The 20,454-nt window shown below is 46.7% G+C and overlaps 1 long non-coding RNA gene across 1 annotated transcript; it reads right to left on the bottom strand.

Annotated features, from left to right (window-relative positions):
* Positions 1-2,027: 2,027 nt before the first annotated feature.
* On the bottom strand, positions 2,028-19,813 carry LOC119977360. The gene is made up of 4 exons (XR_005463185.1): positions 19,385-19,813; positions 3,381-3,429; positions 2,833-3,076; positions 2,028-2,104 (listed from the first exon to the last, which is right to left on the bottom strand). It is a non-coding gene; the product is annotated as an uncharacterized LOC119977360 (long non-coding RNA).
* Positions 19,814-20,454: the final 641 nt, after the last annotated feature.

Here is a 20,454-nt window from a genome sequence, read left to right as displayed (position 1 = left end):
AACCTGGACAGCAAGTATCTGTCAGCTGCTAAAATGTGCATTCTTGCCTTGTCTGAAAGTTTTCAGCATTGGTCACTGGCTGATGCTCCGCATCGCACCCCCCCCCCCCTCTCCCCCCACCCCTCGCCCCAACCCCCAGCCCAGGAATGCAGCAGCAGCTGTAGAAGTGCAGTCCCTACCCCACCCCCAACCACCATCGTCATTCCAGCCCAAATCTGCGAGCCCAGTACATGCTGAAAATTGAGACTGGAACTGTAAAACATAACTCCACTCCAAGCAGTGCATTTCACACAGGAGCCATTGCAAGAGTCGGGAGTGTGTGTGGGTCACAGGAAGGAAGGGGGGTGGGATTAAAGAAATTAACCCACTTTTCCCCTGTCAAGGTATTCTCGATAGTAGTTTGATGGAGGCATAAACAACAAGTTGTAAACTACCACTCTATTCCACACATGTTCATTTTGATAGTGGGTGCTTCACTGTGTATAGCGACACTTACAATGACCTCTCTGACATTCTGTGAAATATAACATGAGCCAAGGCCATGTATGTTTGAAGAAAATCACTGCTACAATCAGTTCCCAATCTGAAGCAAGTTTTACTTTCCAAATCAGTCAATTTTGTATTTACTTGCAAAAAGTTTAGAAGTACAAATTACATAAAAATATAGTAATCAGCAGCACTGCAGAAAGCGAACGGTTACATTATAGATTTTTTTTAAAAATTGCTATTTTTGAGGTATAACAGGGGAAGGGGGAGATCAATAAATAGTAGTCTGGATTCTCAGAACTGCAATGTGACCTTTCAGGGCAAGGCAAAGGAACATATGCATAACATTAGCAATGTGTTCAAAGTCAAGAAAAATGCCCATAATTTATGGAAACCCACAGAGGAGAACTCTATTTTTGTACTTGGAAAGCTTGGCAATTCGCTTACTCTTTTTCTTGTTCTGTGTTTTCTCGCGGTTTTAAGTTCTCGTAAATGGATTATCTAGAAATAAAAATATTCAACGGCAAGGATTTTAAATGTTACTTAAGGCAAATTCAACATTTTTAATAAACGTCTCTGATGAGCATGGTCTCATTGCAGACATTTAACTAAAGTTAATCTCGACTGATTTGCTCATTTGTTTGACATGAGGTTTCTCTGGTCTTTTTCTTGCTTTACTGAATATCTTGATCTGTAGTTCAGTAACCTCTGACATTGCTGTAGTTGCTCTGCTTTCTGCCCACAACCAAGGGAATTCTTGCAGACCTTGGTTCATATACATTAAAATTGCATGCACACACTTTGTTCCCCTTGTTTTGAGTCTGAAGTGTGCCTTTGCATGATCTGAAGTTGATCCAAACATGCACAGAGAAACTGGATAGTTGGCTGATTTTATACATGTTTACTATTAGTGTCCACTTGTTACTTTATTATTTCAGATCACATTTATTTGAAATTGATTCCTTTGCTCTTTCAGCTTTGTAGTCGAAAACCTTTTATTGAAGCCGGTTTGTTTAATAATCCAATGTAAGTTGTCATAGTTTCATTACTGTAATTGCTTCTGGATCGGATTGCAACATTAACAGAAATTACAGGTGTGCTATTTGTTTCCTTTGGCCAATTATGACACTCCACCTACTTTCAGATAAATATTTTTTGCTGTCTGATCCTATTGATGGTTGTCAGTGGAAATGAGAGATTTGTAATAATAATTTTCAAAACATTTTCTGCAACTGATCTATTAACTGAAAACCCCATTGACAATATTTTATGAAGAGCGATGAGTATAGGCTCAATATAGCATAAGTAGCATGCACCAGTTAGTTTGAATAGCTCCTTTGTGTGCTGAAAATTTTATGTAATTCTTACTTAATTAAGGCTCTTTGCTGCAGAGGTGAGTATTTATTTAGCAGCTTTATTCAATTTTTCTGGTTAGTCTCAAGTGATTAAAAAAAAAATTGTACAGTCATTTCCTTTCAACTGAACTCCACCAAGTGCCTCAGCCTCTTATCCAGATGCTTTTCCTACCTTTTTTTTTTTCATTTTTCTGCTCATCAAGGTTAGAGGTGTTCAGGATAGCGTTGGAATTCATCCCATTTCAGGTACTGAAGGTGAAAGTCTGCAGGACAATTCTCAGGTGAGATTTTGCATGGTTACTTCTGGAGGTAGGTAACATCTTTGGGTTGTGGGGGCGAAACCCATGCAAACACAGGGAGAATGTGCAAACTCCACATGGACAGTGACCCAGAGCCGGGATCGAACCTGGGAACTCGGCCGTGAGGCAGCAGTACTAACCACTGCGCCACTGTGCTGCCCTAACATTAGTGTCCTTGAAGGAGTGAATAACACCAGTATCAACAGTATAATACCAGTAACACCAGTATTCATCGGAGGAAGGAGCAGTGCTCCGAAAGCTAGTGTTTGAAACAAACATGTTGGACTTTAACCTGGTGTTGTAAGACTTCTTACCAGAATCAAGGCCAAATGATCATCCAAAATCAAATTTGCTGTACCGCCCATATGCTTTAGATGTCTCGACTGCCAAAGAAAATCTGCTTCACCCAGCTCAAGGAAGTATCGCGAACAAGAGGAGGAAAGAAGAAACTGTTTAAAAAACATGAAGGCTGGCGGCACAGTGGTTAGCACTGCTGCCTCACGTTGCCGAGGACCCGGGTTTGTTCCCAACCCTGGGTCACTGTCAGTATAGAGTTTGCACATTCTCCCCGTGTCCATGTGGTTTCACCCCCACAACCCAAAGATGTGCCGGGTAGGTGGTTTAGTCATGCTTAATTGTTCTTTAATTGGAAAAATATGTTTTAAATTTAAAAAAAACAAATGAAGGCTTACCTCAAAAAATGGAACATAGATGTCAATGCCTGGGAGACCCTTGCTCAGAAGAGATCTACTAGGAGGAACCTCCTCATTGAAGGGTTACAATTCTTTGAGTGCACTCAACGGCAAGAGGAGGCCTGGAAAAGGAATACCCGCAACCTTGGATGCAAGGACCGATCCCACCTTTTGGAAACTCCTGTCAAGTGAGTGATTGAAGATGAAGCTCTCGGATTGGGCTCATCAGTCACGCAAGAACCCACTGTGAACAGTAACACAGAGTATCTTAGATGGACAAGCATTCTTGTTAGCGAGTGATTGCTGAAGATTACATACACTCCTAACCCATTCTGTCCATTATCGTTCCTTTAATGCAATAACATCCTCATGACAAACCAAGTTTAAAGAAATATTCCTTTCACTTTCTGTGACTCCTAACTCACTTTATACAGTAATTTAAATGGAATTAACAGCCTCATGGCGAACCACATTTTGAACAAAATAAAATATACCTTTATTTTACTTTCATTGCATTCTAAAACTAATAATATAAAACATTAACCCACCAAAAAAATGCTCTCCTGATGTCTCCTGCTTGTGCTCGATGATTCTGGTCTGAGAAAGAAAACCACAAATAAAAAAGTGTAAAAACTCACCAGACATCAGGGCAAACCGGCCAATTTAGCTCTGTCCCTGGAATTTTAATACATCAGGTTCAATGCAGGTCTAACTGCTAATGGCAATATTGTGAATGAAAATAAGGAAATTACATTCATGTTGAATTATGACTTTGCATTTGCAGTGGAGGATGGGGTAAATATTCCAGACACCTTACAAAGAAATCTTGAACCAGGGTCAGAGACTCACCAAAATTCTTATAAGCAAAATAACAGCAATGAAGAAAATAATGGCACTAAAAAATGCCAAAACCTCAGGACCAACTGCCTTCCATTCCACCATTTTAAAGGAAATAGGTGAGAACATTGTAGATGCAGCAACTATAATCTTCCAAAATTTGGGAGCTTGTTTTGGGAACAGTCCAAAGATGTGTAGGTTAGGTGGATTGGCCATGATAAAATTACCATTTAGTGTCCAGGGTTGTGCAGGTTAGGTGGGGTTGCAGGGAGAAGGTGGAGGAATGGGCCCAGGTAGGGTGCACTTTCAGAGGATCAGTGCAGACTCAATGAGCCGAATGGCCTTCTTCTGCACTGCAGAAATTCTATGGAACGATTCTTGTAAAGTGGAAGATACTGAATGTTGACAAGAAATTATAGACCAAGTGGGGTGCAACAAAGCCGCCGAATCGCGCCCATTGTTGGGAAGTCTATAATTAAGCGGAGTGATTGAGCATCTCATAAACTTTCAGGTTATAGGAGAGAGCAAGCATGGATTTTAAAGGTAAGTAACACACTCGAAATGTTAGGATGTGACTAGTGGTGACTAATAGTGTTCCGGACAGATTTCCAGACCTCACTGTATTTATTTATTTTTTTTATAAATTTAGATTACCCAATTATTTTTTCTATTAAGGGGCAATTTAGCGTGGCCAATCCACCTACTCTGCACATTTTTGGGTTGTGGGGGCGAAACCCACGCAGACACGGGGAGAATGTGCAAACTCCACACGGACAGTGACCCAGAGCCGGGATCGAACCTGGGACCTCAGCGCCGTGAGGCGGTTGTGCTAACCACTAGGCCACCGTCCTGCCCTCTCACTGTATTTATTAAGGACTTAGATGATGGGACAGGGAACAAAAAAATCAAGCTTAGAAATGAGAAAAGGTAAATATAAGAGTTGTAGATGAAAGCAGAAAAATTCAAAATTGCATTAATCCTGTTGCAAAACCATGCTTTATATTGAAAATGACTTTATGTATCTACTGGCTAAGAAACCACTGATTGAGTTTAAAAAAAATGAAAACAGCAGCTGCTCAGATGGCCGTCAACAATCAGGTAATGTCAATTCTCCGGAAAGTTCTTAATTAAATGACAATGGGTGAGATGCCCTCCCTGAAATGGGCATGCTAAGTTTACCAAACTGAGTGCTTACCAAAGCACAAAATCCATGGTGCCAGACCCACTGTCACCAAGCTCAATATATAACAGAGAGAGCTCCAGATTAAACAGTTTATGATTTAAAAAAAGATCTGGACAGCCACCATGCATTCCCCATTGTGGAGCAAAGACTTCTAACTTTGAATGATTTGTATGGAAAATAGAGGTATTGATCATGTTGTCACATGATTAAAACTGACTTCAGAATTACTCCAAGAACCAGGGAAAAACACGCCATTCTGAAAGCCAAAAGCCCAGAGGACAGAAGGTATTTAAATGGATGCACTCTCTTCTCCACCTGTCTTCCAAGCTCATACACAGTCTGCTATCTGACCATCCATGCACCACACGCGGAGTTTTTAAAAATTAACCAGACACCCGCAGTCTTGGGAAGTAAAGGATAAAAAGATATTGAACATCTTTAAACTTCCTCAGCATCAAATCCTGGGGGAAACCACTGAACCAGCTTGGAACCATGCACACCATCACGCTACAAGACCAGCATATCTTAAACTTTTGTCTGACCCTGAATAGCCTGTTTAGTCTGTCCTCCCATTCTGTAACGTATTGCTGTGTGTGTGTATGTGAACTTCAAGTGTGCATGTGCGTGAAAGTTGGAGTGTTTTTCATTATTCTTGCTGAGACCGAGTTAAGGACAATAACTGCTACTCTCCTTTCAATAAAAACTGAAGGAAACCAGGCTATGTGTAAACACTGAATTGGCAAGCATCCTTTAAAAATAAAACTGTCGCGGTCAAACAAGGAGCGAGGAGAGACAGGAGCCATTCCAACCCCCCCCCCCCCCCCCCCCCCCCGGGCTCACCTTGAAGCAACAATCGATTGAGTGAACGGACAAAACTGTGCCAAATGGATTTCAATGTCGGCAAACATGAGGTCATTCACTTCGATGTAAAAGGTCTCAATGATAACAATCTGGAAAAAGAGACTTGGGTGTGTGTGTGGCGGGGGGGGGGGGGTCTATCTATGTTCAAACATCATTAAAAGATCATGAACAGGTACAGAAAGGAATCACAAAGCCAAGTGAAATGTTAGTCTTTATAAGCAGAGGGAAAAAATTACAAGGGCAGCACGGTGGCTGAGGGGCTGCACGGTGTTTAGCACAGTTGCCTCACAGTGCCAGGCACCCGGGTATGATTCTGACCTTGGGTGACCGTCTGTGTGGAGTTTGCTCTTTCACCCAATGTCTGCGTGGGTTTCCTCCAGGTGCTCCTGTTTCCTCCCTCAGTCCAAAGATGTGCAAGTTAGGTGGATTGGCCATGATAAATTGCCCCTTAGTGTCCTTTGGTTAGGTGGGATGGTGGGGATGGGAGAGGGCCTGGATAGGGAGCTCTTTCAGAAGGTCAGTGCAGACTCAATGGGCTGAATGGCCTCCTTCTGCACTGTAGGTATTCTATGATTCTATGATTCTAAGCGGGTAGAAGTTATGATCTATAGCTATACAAAGCCTTGCTTAGATCATGCTTGGAGTACTATCAGCAGTTCAGGGCACCACATACTGTCCTTGAAGGCTGTGCAGTATAGATTTACCAGAACAATACATGGACTCCAAGAGTCAAATTACAAGGAGAGATTACACAAACTTGGGTTTGTATCCCCGAAATTTAGAAGGTTAAAGGGCTGATTTTGTTTAAAATTTTCAAGATACAAATAGAGATAAATTATTGTGCAGGTTGGAGATTCTCAGACCAGGAGGTATGGTCTCAGTACTCGATCCAAGCCTTTCGGAAGGGGCAGTAAAAAAGATTTCTTTGCACAAAGGGTGCTTGAATTTTTTAACCAAAGATATTAAGGGATATGGGACAGAGGCCGGTATCTGGAGGTTGGTCTTAGATCAGCCATGATCCTATTGAGTGGCGGAACAGGCTTGAGGGTAAAATTGACCTACTTTTGTTTCTATGTTCCCGACTGGATACAGCAATGACAATTCCCCGAGGAAGCTGCTCCTGAACTCGACACTGTCCTGCAAACCATTTTTAGGATGGAGATTGCTCTTTCGGGAGCTGTCAAGGCAACTGCTACCTTGAACTCCACAAGAGTTCTTCCAAACCACATCCATTGTAAGCCCAAATCTCACAAACCGCACGCTGCGGTTGAATTACTTTCTTGAACTGCTGAGTTCTTCCATTTCCCCACGGAAAACATGCAGCCATGCAAATTTCACTCCACAAGGGGACTGGCCTTGGGGAAGCATGAAAAGGTGGGCCGCATTAATGGTTGCTAGAATAAAACTTTGACTAAAAGCCAAAAGATATGTCTACTAATCAACCCTGCCACTCGGCTGGTGTAAAGGTAAACTAGAATAGGTAACGTAGTAATTTTTATACCCAAAACATCCTACGCAAAGTCATTTCCACATGTGCTCCGTACTCTATCCAAGTGAATTGTTATGGCTATTTTCCTCTCTCACAAAATCAGTCACCATGCACAACAACTCCAGATTATAATTCCAGTTTTTCCCAAATGTTATTGATCCCAAAAATGTGTAGTTTAGGTGTGTACAGTGTTCTTTAATTTGGGGCTTCATCTTTGTGATATTACGTAGCCTGAGTGCTCTTCCAAATGTCTGCTTCTACTCAGCAACATTGCAGTCCAGGAAAAAGATGGCTGCCGCATGTTGGAACATAGTCTGGGAATGGACGTTATACAGTCACAGAGCTTTACAGCACAGAAAGAGGCCCTTCAGCCCATCGTGTCTGTGCCAGCCATCAAACACCTATCTATTCTTTTTAAAATAAATTTAGAGTACCCAATTCATTTTTTTCAATTAAGGGGCAATTTAGCGTGGCCAATCCACCTACCCTGCACATCTTTGGGTTGTGAGGGCGAAACCCACGCCGACACGGGGAGAATGTGCAAACTCCACACGGCCAGTGACCCAGAGCCGGGATCGAACCTGGGACCTCGGTGCCGTGAGGCAGCAGGGCTAACCCACTTTGCCACCGTGCCGCCCTAACACCTATCTATTCTAATCCCAGTTTCCAGCACTTGGTCCGTAGCCTTGTTTGATATGGTGTTTCTAGTGCTCATCTTAATGCTTCTTAAATGTTGTGAAGGTTCCCGCCTCTATCACCCTCTCAGGCAATGAGTTCCAGATTCCCACCACCCTTTGGTTGAAGACGCTTTTCCTCAAATCTCCTCTAAATCTCCAGCTCCTTGCCTAAAATCTACAATAATATGCCCCCTGGCTATTGAAACCTTTACTAAGGAAAACAGTTTCTTCCTATCTACCCTGTCTAAATCCCTCAGAATTTTGTACACCTCGATGTATCTTCATGTATTTATCATATGCTCTATGTTTCCATGTATGGAGCGATCTGCCAGGACTGTACGCAGAACAATACTTTTCACTATGCCTCGGTACACGTGACAAGAAATCTAAATCTATTATTACCCTTTTCTGAGATTTGTCTACATATCTGCTCTTCTATCTCTCCTTGACTGCTTGGGGGCCTATCATACACCCTCAGCAAAATGATTGCCAAAGGTAATCTAGTCCCTCCTCGACGGAAGTCTGGACTTGGCTCTGCAACACCAGGTGCCATGAATTTTGAGGAAGTGGATACCTAGGCCCCGAGGGTCTCAAACACACCTATTGTCATTTGAGCAGGACTGCTGATTTGTAGCATCCGGTTTCCTCACACAGTCCAAAGATGTGCGTGCAGGTTAGGACGATTGGCCATGCTAACATTGTCTCTTAGTGCCCAAAATGTTAGGAGGGGTTATGGGTATAGTGCAGGGGAGTGGGACTGGGTAGGGTGCTATTTCAGAGGGCCGGTGCAGTCTCGATGGGCTGAGTGGCCTCCTTTGGCGCTGTAGGAATTCTATGGTCATATGATACATCCTTCATCTGTGATGGCCACTTCCATTCTCCTGGAGTAGCCAGAGTTTTTATGGCGATCCCACTGCTCAGTCATACAATGTTGCTCAGATGACCCGAGCTGCATTTTGTTACTTGCCTCCATGAAGTGCTGATGCCGAGATCTGCATCTCTGAAATCAGCAATTGATCCACTCTATGCATTAACTTCCAGTCGTTATGGGCCGGGATTCTCCGAGACCGCACCGGGTCGGAGAATTGCCGGGGGGGTGGGGGAGTCGCGAGAATCCCGCCACGCTGCTCCGAGGCTGGGCCGACGATTCTCCAGCGACCGGAGAATCAGCCCCAATCACGCCTGCGCGGTCGCCGCAGCGCCGGTCGGGGGTTGTTGAAAGCGCCCCCCGCAGCAATTCTCCACGCTCGACGTGCCAAGTGCCTGCCAGGTTCCGCCGAGTCCTGCCGGCGTGGTTTACATATGGTCCTACCTGGCGGGACCTCGCTGTTCTGGCTGCGGGGGCCGTCCTGGTGGGGGGCGGGGGGTGGGGGATCCAACTCCGGGGGGGCTTCCACGATGGCCAGGCTTGCGATCGGGGCAACCGAGCGACGGGCACGCTTATTCCAGGGAGCGCCTATGTTCCTCATGGCGGAGCCCTATGGGGCCCAGCGCCGAGACGCCAACCAGGCACATGCGCCGGCATGGAGACGGCCATGGCACGCATGCGCGGACCCACGCCGGCCGAGCAGGGTCGGCTTTTGGTTCCGGAACAGCGCACAGCACTCCGGCGCCGTTCTAGTCCCCGAAGAAGAGGAGGATTACTGCGCCTGGAGGCCCATTGACGCCGACGGCGCTCGCGCCAGTTTTGACACCGGTGTCAACACTTGCCCGCGATATCGGTGAATCCCGGCCATGGTTTCTTCAATTGGACTCAAATTGTTCACTTCTAATCTGCAGCCTTCTCCTGCAAGTAGATGTAAAAGGCACACAGCTAAGAAATAGGTATGTGAGAGAAGATGGGTGGCATTGAAATACTCTGGATACTAACCTCCTTTATGTGAGTGTGGGAACCTGTAGCATTAGAGTCAGATGCTGGCATTGCACTTGGGTGCTTCTTAAATGTCATTTGTCACAAAGCATGGTCAGAACTGTGAGATAATAACATTGCACAGTGCCAGGGATGAACATGAGGAAGCCTATGCATTTAGAAAGATGAACAGTTGGCGTGAACATTCTCCCTGTGTGATCACATAGCACATACTTACAGCACAGAACGAGGCCATTCAGCCCAACAGGTTCATCTATGCAGATGTTTATGATCCACACAAGCATTTCCCCTTCCTTTTGATGGTGCATTACTATACAAAGAAAATGCTTTGCGAGGCAACATTTCAGCATTTAGCCATATGTTTGCACTCCAAGAAAACTTGCACGGAACAGCAAATGTCTTCCTCACCTGCTTCCAGTTTTTTAGGCCACAGATGAGACTGCATTTGTGTATTCTATGATATTTTTTATTGCAGGGCAGTCATCTCTTTCATAGAGAGCCTAGCTACTGCATGTCTTCCTACTAGATTTCTACTGCTTTATCATTGACTCAGCTGCTCAGTCATCAACCATTTTAATATCACTACTGCAGGTTGACTTTAAGGACAAGCAGCAACTCTTTAACGGTGAATCTGCCTTGACATCTGGGTGCTCCCACCCTATCAGTGTGAGAGCCAGCAGCCCCAAATAAATGGGCTTGTATTGTACGATGATGCAAAGTGAACCTCTAGCCCCTCATGTCTCTGTGTATGTGTGTGTGTGTGGTGCCCAGAGGACAGTGGTAGAGGCATAGTTCTGCTTTGAATGCATTATCATCCTCATTCCCTCCCTCTTATATATTATACAGCTGTTTCTGAATTGATTGCATAAGACTTGTCTGCATGGCTTGACCTGGAAGTACATTCCCCACTTAGGTCACTATCTGCGTAAAAAACTTCCTGCCATTGTGTTGCCAACCCTCCAGGACTGTCCAAAACTTTCCAAAAATTAAAGATTGGTGTCCTGAACTGTTGTGTTTTTTTCTCAACTTCTTTCATTATAATAATATTGGAAACGTGCCAAGGAAGGCTGTCTGAAAAATAGTCAAGAAGTGTTAAATTGGGTAAAGGAGGGTCTGGTTGGTTTCCATGGCTGAACTTTCACCCAGCATTCAAATTGTCTACAGAGAACACATCCTCGCTGACTCCAACATCATTGATTGGCACAAGGTGTGACTTCCTTCCCTCATCTTGGAGAGCTGCTGACCAATCAGATTGACCAGCAACTCTCCAGTCCCTCCAGGCACAGCACAAGCAATGGCTGGAAGAGTCACTACAGGGAGCTGCCTGGTACCAAGTCCCAGAAACAGGAGGAGAGATAAGTGGCGGGGGTCGCAGGACAAGGAGGGTAAGGAATGCCTGAGGGATCGGGTGGGGGGATTGGGATCTCGCAGAATAGTACCAGAGGGGATGGATGACTGGACAGTGGCGGGGGTCGCAGGACAAGGAGGGTAGGGAATGCCTGAGGGATCGGGTGGGGTGCTTGGGATCCCGCAGGATAAGTCGGGATGGGATGGATGCCTGGAGATCACCAGGCCTTAAGGGGAGGCTGCACCCAAGTCAGAAGAGGGCTTCTATCGAAGGCACCACCTCCCACCCCATCTTCCTGCCCGAGATTCATGCATTTCTCCCTGAACTGTCATCTGCCTGCAGCTTAAAAATCAAGGCTGGTGGGAAAAGGCCATTAAGTGGCCACATAAGGGCTTTAATTGAAACAAGAGCAGGCTTCCTGCCGGAGACCATGCCTGCCCCAGTGTAAAATCAAAACTAGGTCATGGAAGGGGATCCCTTCCATGTAATTTCAAGCTCTCCCCCTCCCCTCAACCACCACCATCTTAGAACCCCTCTAACGTTCTAAGGGGGGGGGGGGGGGGGGGGGGGTGGGGGGGGGGGGGGGGGGTGTAAAAATCTGTCCCATTTTGAGTGAGAAAATAGTGTACCATGTAGATGGGAATGTTGATTAAGCAATGACTGGAACATAAAGCAGTGTGGTCCAAAGATATGCAGGATGGGAGGATTGGCACAATACAATTGCCCCTTATTGTCCAGAGATATGCAGGTACGGTAGGGTTACGGAGATAAGGCAGAGGAGTGGGCCTAGGTAGGGTCAGTGCAGACTCACTGAGCCAAATGGCCTCATTCTGCACTCTAGGGATACTATGGTTCTGTGGTTCTATGGGAGGCAACATAATCTCCTGGAATACATCCAGTCAGAGTTGACAACTCTTTGCTGACATTAGTTCTAAATTTGCTGTGCATTTGTTTAAAGCCAAATCACCTTGTCCTGCCATCATGATTTACTCTGAGACAACATTACAGATTTATCACTGTCTGCAGCTGATTTACTGTTTTGGTTGCAATGTCCAAGGCATCCTCATGTTTTGAGAAAATATGCTCCATAAGTTGGTTTGTACAAAATGGCATTAATGAAAATGGAGATTAATGAGTGGCTGACAATACGCTAATGATTCAAGTGATTTAAGAATCTGGTTGCACTGCATAGGAGGCAAACAAGTTGTTGAGGTGAGAGGAATTGGAGAACACCTTTCCACTGAGATCCCCAGAGGCAGCCAGCTAGGAAGAAAGATAAAAAGCCTGGAATGCACTAACTATCAACATTTTCAGTGAAGAACATTGGAAACTATTGTATGAACGTATTTAATGATGTCTGCATACAGAATAAAGAGAAGCCAGTCATCATTAAGAAGTCCATTAAAGTCACTGGGGGAGGACCAGCAGCTCCATGGTGTCTTACCCCTCGACAGTGATTTCATCAAACTTACCTCAGGAGTGGATTTACCTCCAGTACAGAGTCAGTCAGGAGATCAGGATGGGCATAAGGGTAATGGATCTACAGGGAAGAAGATTACTGGCAGAGCCTTCAAACACCGTGATACATCAACACCTTCAGGAGTCTGTGAAGCTTTATGCTCCGTCACAAGAGACTGTCCTGGGGCCCAACAGGATGTAGAATTGATAGAATTTACAGTGCAGAAGGAGGCCATTTGGCCCATTGTGACTGCACCAGCCCCTGGAAAGAGAACCCCATTTAAGCCCACACATCCACCCTATCCCAGTAACCCCACCTAACCTTTTTTACACTAAGGGGCAATTTAACATGGCCAATCCACCTAACCTGCACTTCTTTGGGCTGTGGGTGGATACCCGAGCACCCGGAGGAAACCCACGCAGATGCGGGGAGAAAGTGCAAACTCCACACAGACAGTCAACCGTGCCTAGAATTGAAGCCAGGACCCTGGAGCTGTGCAGCAGCAGTGCTAACCACTGTGCCGCCCATTCTGTGGTATTTCAATACTACAGCCATTTTAGACTTCTAATGACCTTCAAATGCAATTGCTGTTCTATTACAGGACGATAGGCTAATGTTATACAGGAGCTGCGGGTCAACCAATGATAGTACATATCCAAATGACATACGGCAATGCCCATGCTGGGGTGTATCACTGGGTAGAAATGCAACCTGCAGATCACAACACCAATGGAAATAAATTTTCAGGGGCCTGAGTACCAAAATAAATGTTTGCCTCCATGAGGTGAACTTTTGTTTTTTGTGCCCAAAAGCAGCAAAAAGAGAAAATTCATCCCTCATGATCAAAATAGCTTTGAAAATTGGGCAGCATGGCGGCGCAGTTAGCACTCCTGTCTCAAGGTGCTGAGGACCCAGGCTTGATCCCGGCCCCGGGTCACTGTCCGTGTGGAGTTTGCACATTCTCCCCATGTCTGAGTGGGTCTCACCCCCACAGCCCAAAACGATCTGCAGGGTAAGTGAATTGGCCACGCTAAATTGTCCCATAATTGGAAAAAAAGAATTGGATACTCTAAATTTATAATTTAAAAAAAGCTTTGAAAATTATCTGACATCTCGATCAAACTATACGGAGAATGAAACAAAAATTGGTGCATCTTCATACCTTTTAGATGGGCTATGGGCAAAAAAATAGGGAGTTGTTGGGGGGCGGAGATGGGGAGGTTATTTGGACAACTCTTTCAGAGAGCTGGCACAAGCAGAATAGGTCAAATAGATATGTTTAGTGCTATATTAGTCTACGATTCTTTGATGATAGTCCTTTTGGGTTTAACTGAATTTTAACCAACCAACAGCTTAAAACCACAGAGCTGTTTTATTCCGGGAGAACCGAGAGACCAAGCGTCTCTGAGCTTCCCAGCCGAAATCACGCTCAGCGGGGGGTGGAGGATGGGGCGTCAACGCCTTCCCGTGATTCTCCGTGGACCGGAGAATCGCCACCAGTTGCGCGAGCACGGTCGACGTGACACCAGTCAGGGGCCATTGAAAGAGGCCCCCGCGGTGATTCTCCGCCAGCAGCTGCCCGAGTTCCTGCCGACGTGGTTCTAACATGGTTCCACCCGGCGGGCACTTGGAGTGGCAGCTACTGTGGCTACTCTGATGGGGGGGGGGTTTGAGGACCCATCACCGGGGGCAGGAACGGCCAGGTTTCCGATTGGTGGCCACCGATCGGCAGACGCGCGCGATCTGGAGGGGGGGGGGGGGGGGGGTGCTATTTTGTGGGGGCCGGTCCGCTGTGTGGGTCCGCCATGTTGCGCGGGGCTGCCGCCACAGGCGGCCACCGCGCGCATGCACGGACCCGCGGTCGGAAGCGCAGGGCCCCGTATCGGCAGCCGGAGCTGTGCAGAGCACTCCAGCGCCCTGCTGGCCCCCTTCAGGTAAGTGAATCGCTGGGCCAAGGAGCCCGCTGACGCAAGTGTGAAGCGCTCTGGTGTTTAAGCTGGCGTCAACATTTAGATGCCGCTTCGGAGAATCCAGCCCATTGGGTGTGGCAGTCCTCTAATATGAAAGCAAAAAAATGCGGGTGCTGAAAATCTGAAGTAGAAACAGAAACCTGGATATGTGCGTAAGGTCTGATCTACTGAATATTTGCAGCGCTTTCTGTTTATACTTCTGGTTAAAGTCCAACAGGTTTGTTTCAAACACGAGCTTTCGGAGCGCAGCTCCTTCCTCAGGTGAATGAAGGACCTGAGGAAGGAGCTGCGCTCCGAAAGCTTGTGTTTGAATCAAACCTGTTGGACTTTAACCTGGTGTTGTAAGACTTCTTACTGTGCTCACCCCAGTCCAACGCCGGCATCACCACATCATGTTTATACTTCAACAGTCTTCTGAATGCTTTCTCTTCCCAGATGACGATATCTACCTATGGTACTCAAAGAAAACCATCAAAGCATCACAGAGCAAAGGTTGATTTGAGCCCCTCTATCCAATTTACGGTACATTCAACAGATTTAACCGTAAAAATTCTCTGACTGATTTTGGGCACGTTTAGTGGGATGTTTCTTGGCCGGCGCAGTGCCGAGAAACGTCTCCCTATTTAACTTTACCGTTTATTTTGGCCTCGTGGAGTTTCTCTCTGCCGAGGCTGCACTTAGAGACATTTCTTGTTTTGTCTGGCTGCCCTAATCTTTCTATCCCTTTTCAGCGCCTCCCCCCCCCCCCCCCCCCCCCCCAACCTTGGCGAGGTCACCAGGAACACCCTTTCAACCCCCCCCCACCCCCCCCCCCCACCCCGCCACCCCAACCTGGTAAGGCCCCCTCGGGCCCGATCCCTGGCAGTTCCAACCCCTCACTCTGGCTGTGTCCCTGGCTATCCTGCACTACTCAGTCACCCGGGCAGTGCCAGACTGGCAGTGGCAAGGTGCCTTGGTGCCAGTGGAAGTGCCAGGGTGCCACCAGCCATCCAGGGGTCTCTAATGACGATGGAGGCCTTCCCCATGTGCCATTACGACTGGTCCATGTTTGCAGAAGCCAGTGCTAAACAGCACCCTGGCGAGATCACTCAGGTGCAGCCGTTAGGCCGTGGGCGCTGGGAGAATCCTGTGAATGCATATTAAGTATGTTGATCTGGATCACACCTGGTGAGGGCTAGAACCAGATTGCGGCGTCTTGTGGGATTCCATTAAATGTGGCGAGGCATTTTGAGCGTCACAAATTTCGCGAGAGGCCTGTTAAATCATGCCCAGAGAGCCTACAAAGATTTGAGAAAGATTATAGCTGGCCTGGGTTAGTTGCAGATAATTTTGGTTCTCTGTGTCTAAATTGAACACTGAGGCGGCAGACTTGAGAAAATATCTCACCACTCAATTAAATGTTACTGACCATGTCAATGGCAATCTGGCCTTAATTTTCATCGTTTTTTTATTGTTGATGTGAGCTGCCAGTTCTTTCCAGCTATGCTGCAGAATGCCCACCGTGGGAGGACTGAATCACTACAGTTGCTGAAGTAGTTATATTGCATCTATAAACTGTCATTTTCTCTAAGGGCTCCACTAACACTGCTTCTTCTGGTAAGTTCATAATTACAGGCCTCAGTTGTTCAGAAACTGCAGCCAAATGGTGGGTCTGGGCATTCAGCCAAGACAGGAATACTGATACTTCTGTTGTTGTAAATGCAAAAGATATGTAGCTAGTGGTATGGTTGAGATGTGTAGATAATAAATAAATGCTACTGATTTATCATCATTGGGATATCCATATGTTTACTTCATAAACATTTCACCTATAAATTTCATGGCAACAATAAACACGAATGTAATCCTAATAAAGTATGAGCGCCATGAACTCCCATTTGCTCAGCAAGATTATCGAGGGAGTAACTGAATTATACGGACCATGAAGGTTGGATGTTCGATCCCCAGCTTCAACTGAGTTGGCTGATCTCATTTGTAGTGGTACCAAATGTCTCAATTGACCAGAAACTGAACTGGGTCAGTCACTAAAATACAGCGGCCACAACAACAGGTCAGAGGCTGGGATATCTGCACAAGTCAGGAGTGTGCTGCAATACTCTCCACTTGCCTGGATGAGTGCAGCTCCAACAACACTCAAGAAGACGACACCATTGAGGACAAAGCAGCCCGCTTGAATGACACCCCGTCCACCCTCTGAAACATTCACTTCCTCCACTACTGATGTGGGGAGGCAGTGGCGTAGTGGTATTGTCACTGGACTAGTAAACCAGAGGCCCAGAATAATGCTCTGGGGACCAAGGTTCAAATCCCATCACTGCAGATGGCGAAATTTGAATTCAATAAAAATCTGGAGTTAAAAGGTCTAATGATGATCATGAAACCATTGTCGAAAAAACCCATCTGGTTCACTAATGTCCTTTAGGGAAGGAAATCTTAGCTGGTCTGGCCTACACGTGACTCCAGACCCACAGAAATGTGATTGACTCTTGACTGCCTCCTCAAGGACAATAATGGGCAATAAATGCTGGCACAGTCTGAGACACCCACGTTCCATGAACAAATTTTTAAAAATCATGACATACAATATTTAAAACGCACTGCAACAGCACCTTCCACCTTCCAAACCTATGATTGCTGCCACCTAAAAAGGGCAAGGGCAGCCGGTGCATGGGATTTCCACCACCTGGACGTTCCAAGCCACACACCATCCTGACTTGAAAATAACTTGCTTTTTCTTCAGTGTCACTGGGTCAAAATCCTGAAGCTCCCACTTTAACAGCACTGAGGATGTAACTAAACCACATGGACTGTAACAATTCAAGAAGGCGGCGCCCCACAATCTTCTCAAGGCATTTAAGGATGGTGAATGAATTATTTTCTAAAAAGCCTAGCCATTGGGTTTGGGAAAATAAACATTGATTCTCAGCTAACAGTGAAGATATGTGGATGTTGAGTAAATGTAGCATTAGGCTCAATGGCAATGGGTGGTATTCTCCGCTAAGGCCAAAAATTGCGGAGGTTGTCGTGAACTTGGCCGTGGTTTACGACGGCCTCGGGGCCCGCTCCCCGCACCTAATTCACCCCCACCCAGGGGACTAGTAGAGGGCCCCCGTCGTTCCCGGCCATGACCTCGGCCGCCAGAAATGACGCGCAAACGGCGCTTTTCATGATGTCATCCGCGGGTGACATCACCGCGCAGATGGCACGAACCCGCGCATGCGCGGTGCCGTCTTTCTCCACCGCTGCCCGGCAAGACGTGGTGGCTTGATCTTGCCGGGCGGCGGAGGGGAAAGAGTGCGTCCGTTTTGGATGCTGACCTGATGATCGGTGGGCACCGATCGCGGCCTGTCCCCTCCGGGGCACAGTCGCGGTGCTCCCGTCCAAATCAGGCCCCTAGATGCCCCAAACGGGCATCTGGTGCCCGTTTCACGAATGCAGCGACCAGGTGTGGTTGCTGCCGTGTGAAACGGGCGTGAAGGGCCGGCCGCTCGGCCCATCGGGCTCGGAGAATCGCCGTTCGCCGTGAAAACGGCGAGCGGCAATTTTTCCGAGATGGGGGGAGAATCGCGGGGGCGCCGGGGGGGGCGTAAAAAATGTCCAGAGGCCCTCCCTCGATTCTCCAAGGCCGCATGGGGAGCGGAGAATTCCGCCCAATGCTTCTGACCTTGAGTCACCTGCAAACATTCAACTTTTGACCAATTACACTCCTGTGAAATGCCTGAGGATGTTTTCCTACGTGAAAGACACTTCCTATATTACAAGAGAGACTACAGTTCAAAAGTACTTGATTGGCTGTAAAGTGTTTTGAGGTGTTCTGAGATTATGCAAAGTGCTTTATATATATGCAAGTTTTTCTTTCTTTCTTCTTATTGTTACAACACCATGAAAAAGACCAATAACATGAAAAAAACACATTCTCAGATAACCACAACAGAAAAAAAAAATCAATGAACAGGTTATCACTTTTAAAAACGTTTACTGTAACAACCAAACCAAAACTAACAACAATTAAACATGAACTAACAGACAAATTATATTCAGTATTGATGTACGATCAATTGACGGCAGACGAGGAGTCGGGAGAAAAACTATGGGCGCGATTCTCCCGATTTATGAAAAATCGGAGAATAGCGGGCGGCGTAAATTTTTACGGACACGCTGGTCCGATGCCCTCCCGCTATTCTCCCCCCCCCCCCCATGCCCGCCTCCCGACACGAATCGCTGCCCGCCATTTTTTTACGGCGAGCAGCGATTCACTCCTGGCCGATGGGCCGATTTCCAAGGCCTTTACGCTGGATCCATTCGCGGGGCGGCTGAGGGGCATACCGGCCCGCACATGCGCGGGTTTCACGCATATGCGTGATGACGTCATCCGCGCATACGCGGGTTGGAGTCGTCCAATCCGCGCATGCGCGGCTGACGTCATTTGACGCGTCAGCCGTCGCTAACTCTGGCAAGCTGGCTTAACGAAATTCGTTAAGCCCACGATGCCGGAGTTCACGGCCGCGCGATGCTAGCCCCGACCGGGGAGCAGAATCGGTTCCCGGTCGGGGGGGCGGAGGCTGCCGTCAAACGCACCCGTTTTTGACGCCAGCTTCCCGATTTTTCGTAACTCGGGAGAATCGCGCCCTATGGTTTTAATCAGCTTAAAGACACCTGCTGGCAAACGGTCCCAGAATGAGGGCAGGGCTGGAGGTTGGCCACCTTTATACATGAGCCCGAGGGAAGGAGCCACAGGTGGAGCCAGCAGGGACAAGCCCAGGCATGTAACAATACAACAGTACATATCAATACAGCGGTTTACCACAAGCATATAAATTGGACTTTAAATAGCTGATAAAACAAAGATATGTCTCACAGATTTTCTGACCATTTTCCCCACTGCACATGGCATCACATGACGTTCCCAATAACGTTCACAGCTTCAGCTTCCTCAAGTAAGTTTAATTCCTTCTCCTCATGCAGGATTTAGTAATCAAAAATCCTCCAACAATTGCTCTACTCCATCTGAGTTCCAAGGATACGATTATCACCAAAAAGGCATTCATCTGCGGAAACTCCTTCACTCAGTTCAAGACATGATGTGGTATAACTTTCCCAGAGTCACCTTCACCAGACCACTCAGTAGCACCCTCGGTGCACAATATGGTCGGCTCTGGTAATAGCCACCCAGCTCCTCAGTGTCACTGGACTGTTCAGATTTTCAAGTTTTAATCTTTTCTGCTGGTTCCACACAATGCTTGACAGCCATTGCCCTATTCTGACCACAAACTGAAATCTCCCAGCCTTGTTTATTTTTACCATGTTGCTTCCGTTTCCCGAGGAACATATCAGAGGCTGATCTCTCAGAATTATGATGTCACAGCCAGGAAATGGAATTAACAAACCCCTCAGAGAAACCAACTTAATTTCTGATGCAGCTAAGGGACTGTCTCAAAAAACACAAGGCGGGATTTTCCGCGCAACCTGCCGCATGTTTCGCACTCGCGGAGGTGACACTCCATTTGCCGGTGCTGGGAATTTCTGGGCCCGCCGTTGTCAATGAGGTTTCACATCGAATGCGCCCCTCACTGCTGGGAAACCTGGGGGCGGGGGGGGACCTGAAGATCCCGCCTGTGTGCACAGCTGGAAAATTCCGGCTACAGGCTTTGATACCCCGGTCGATGCAGACAACTGTTTGCAAATGACAGATTTCATCACACGATAGAACTTCCAGTTGTTATTGTTACACCATCAGGCCTCGCACATTCATAACAGCCAGGTGGATGAGGAGTAATTGCTATTTTAGCAAGGTACTGGAGAGGACAAGGTGACTGTGGAATAAAACTCCATCAAGGGGTTTGGGCCTTTGAAAGAGAAATAAATTGGTGAGTAAATGAAAAGGAAAGAAAAGAAAAATAGCAGCATAGAACAGACACCATGATTTTA

Source organism: Scyliorhinus canicula, chromosome 1 (genome assembly GCF_902713615.1).
Source record: "Scyliorhinus canicula chromosome 1, sScyCan1.1, whole genome shotgun sequence".
Taxonomy (NCBI): Eukaryota; Metazoa; Chordata; class Chondrichthyes; order Carcharhiniformes; family Scyliorhinidae; genus Scyliorhinus; species Scyliorhinus canicula.
This window is presented reverse-complemented; position numbering and strand designations above follow the sequence as displayed.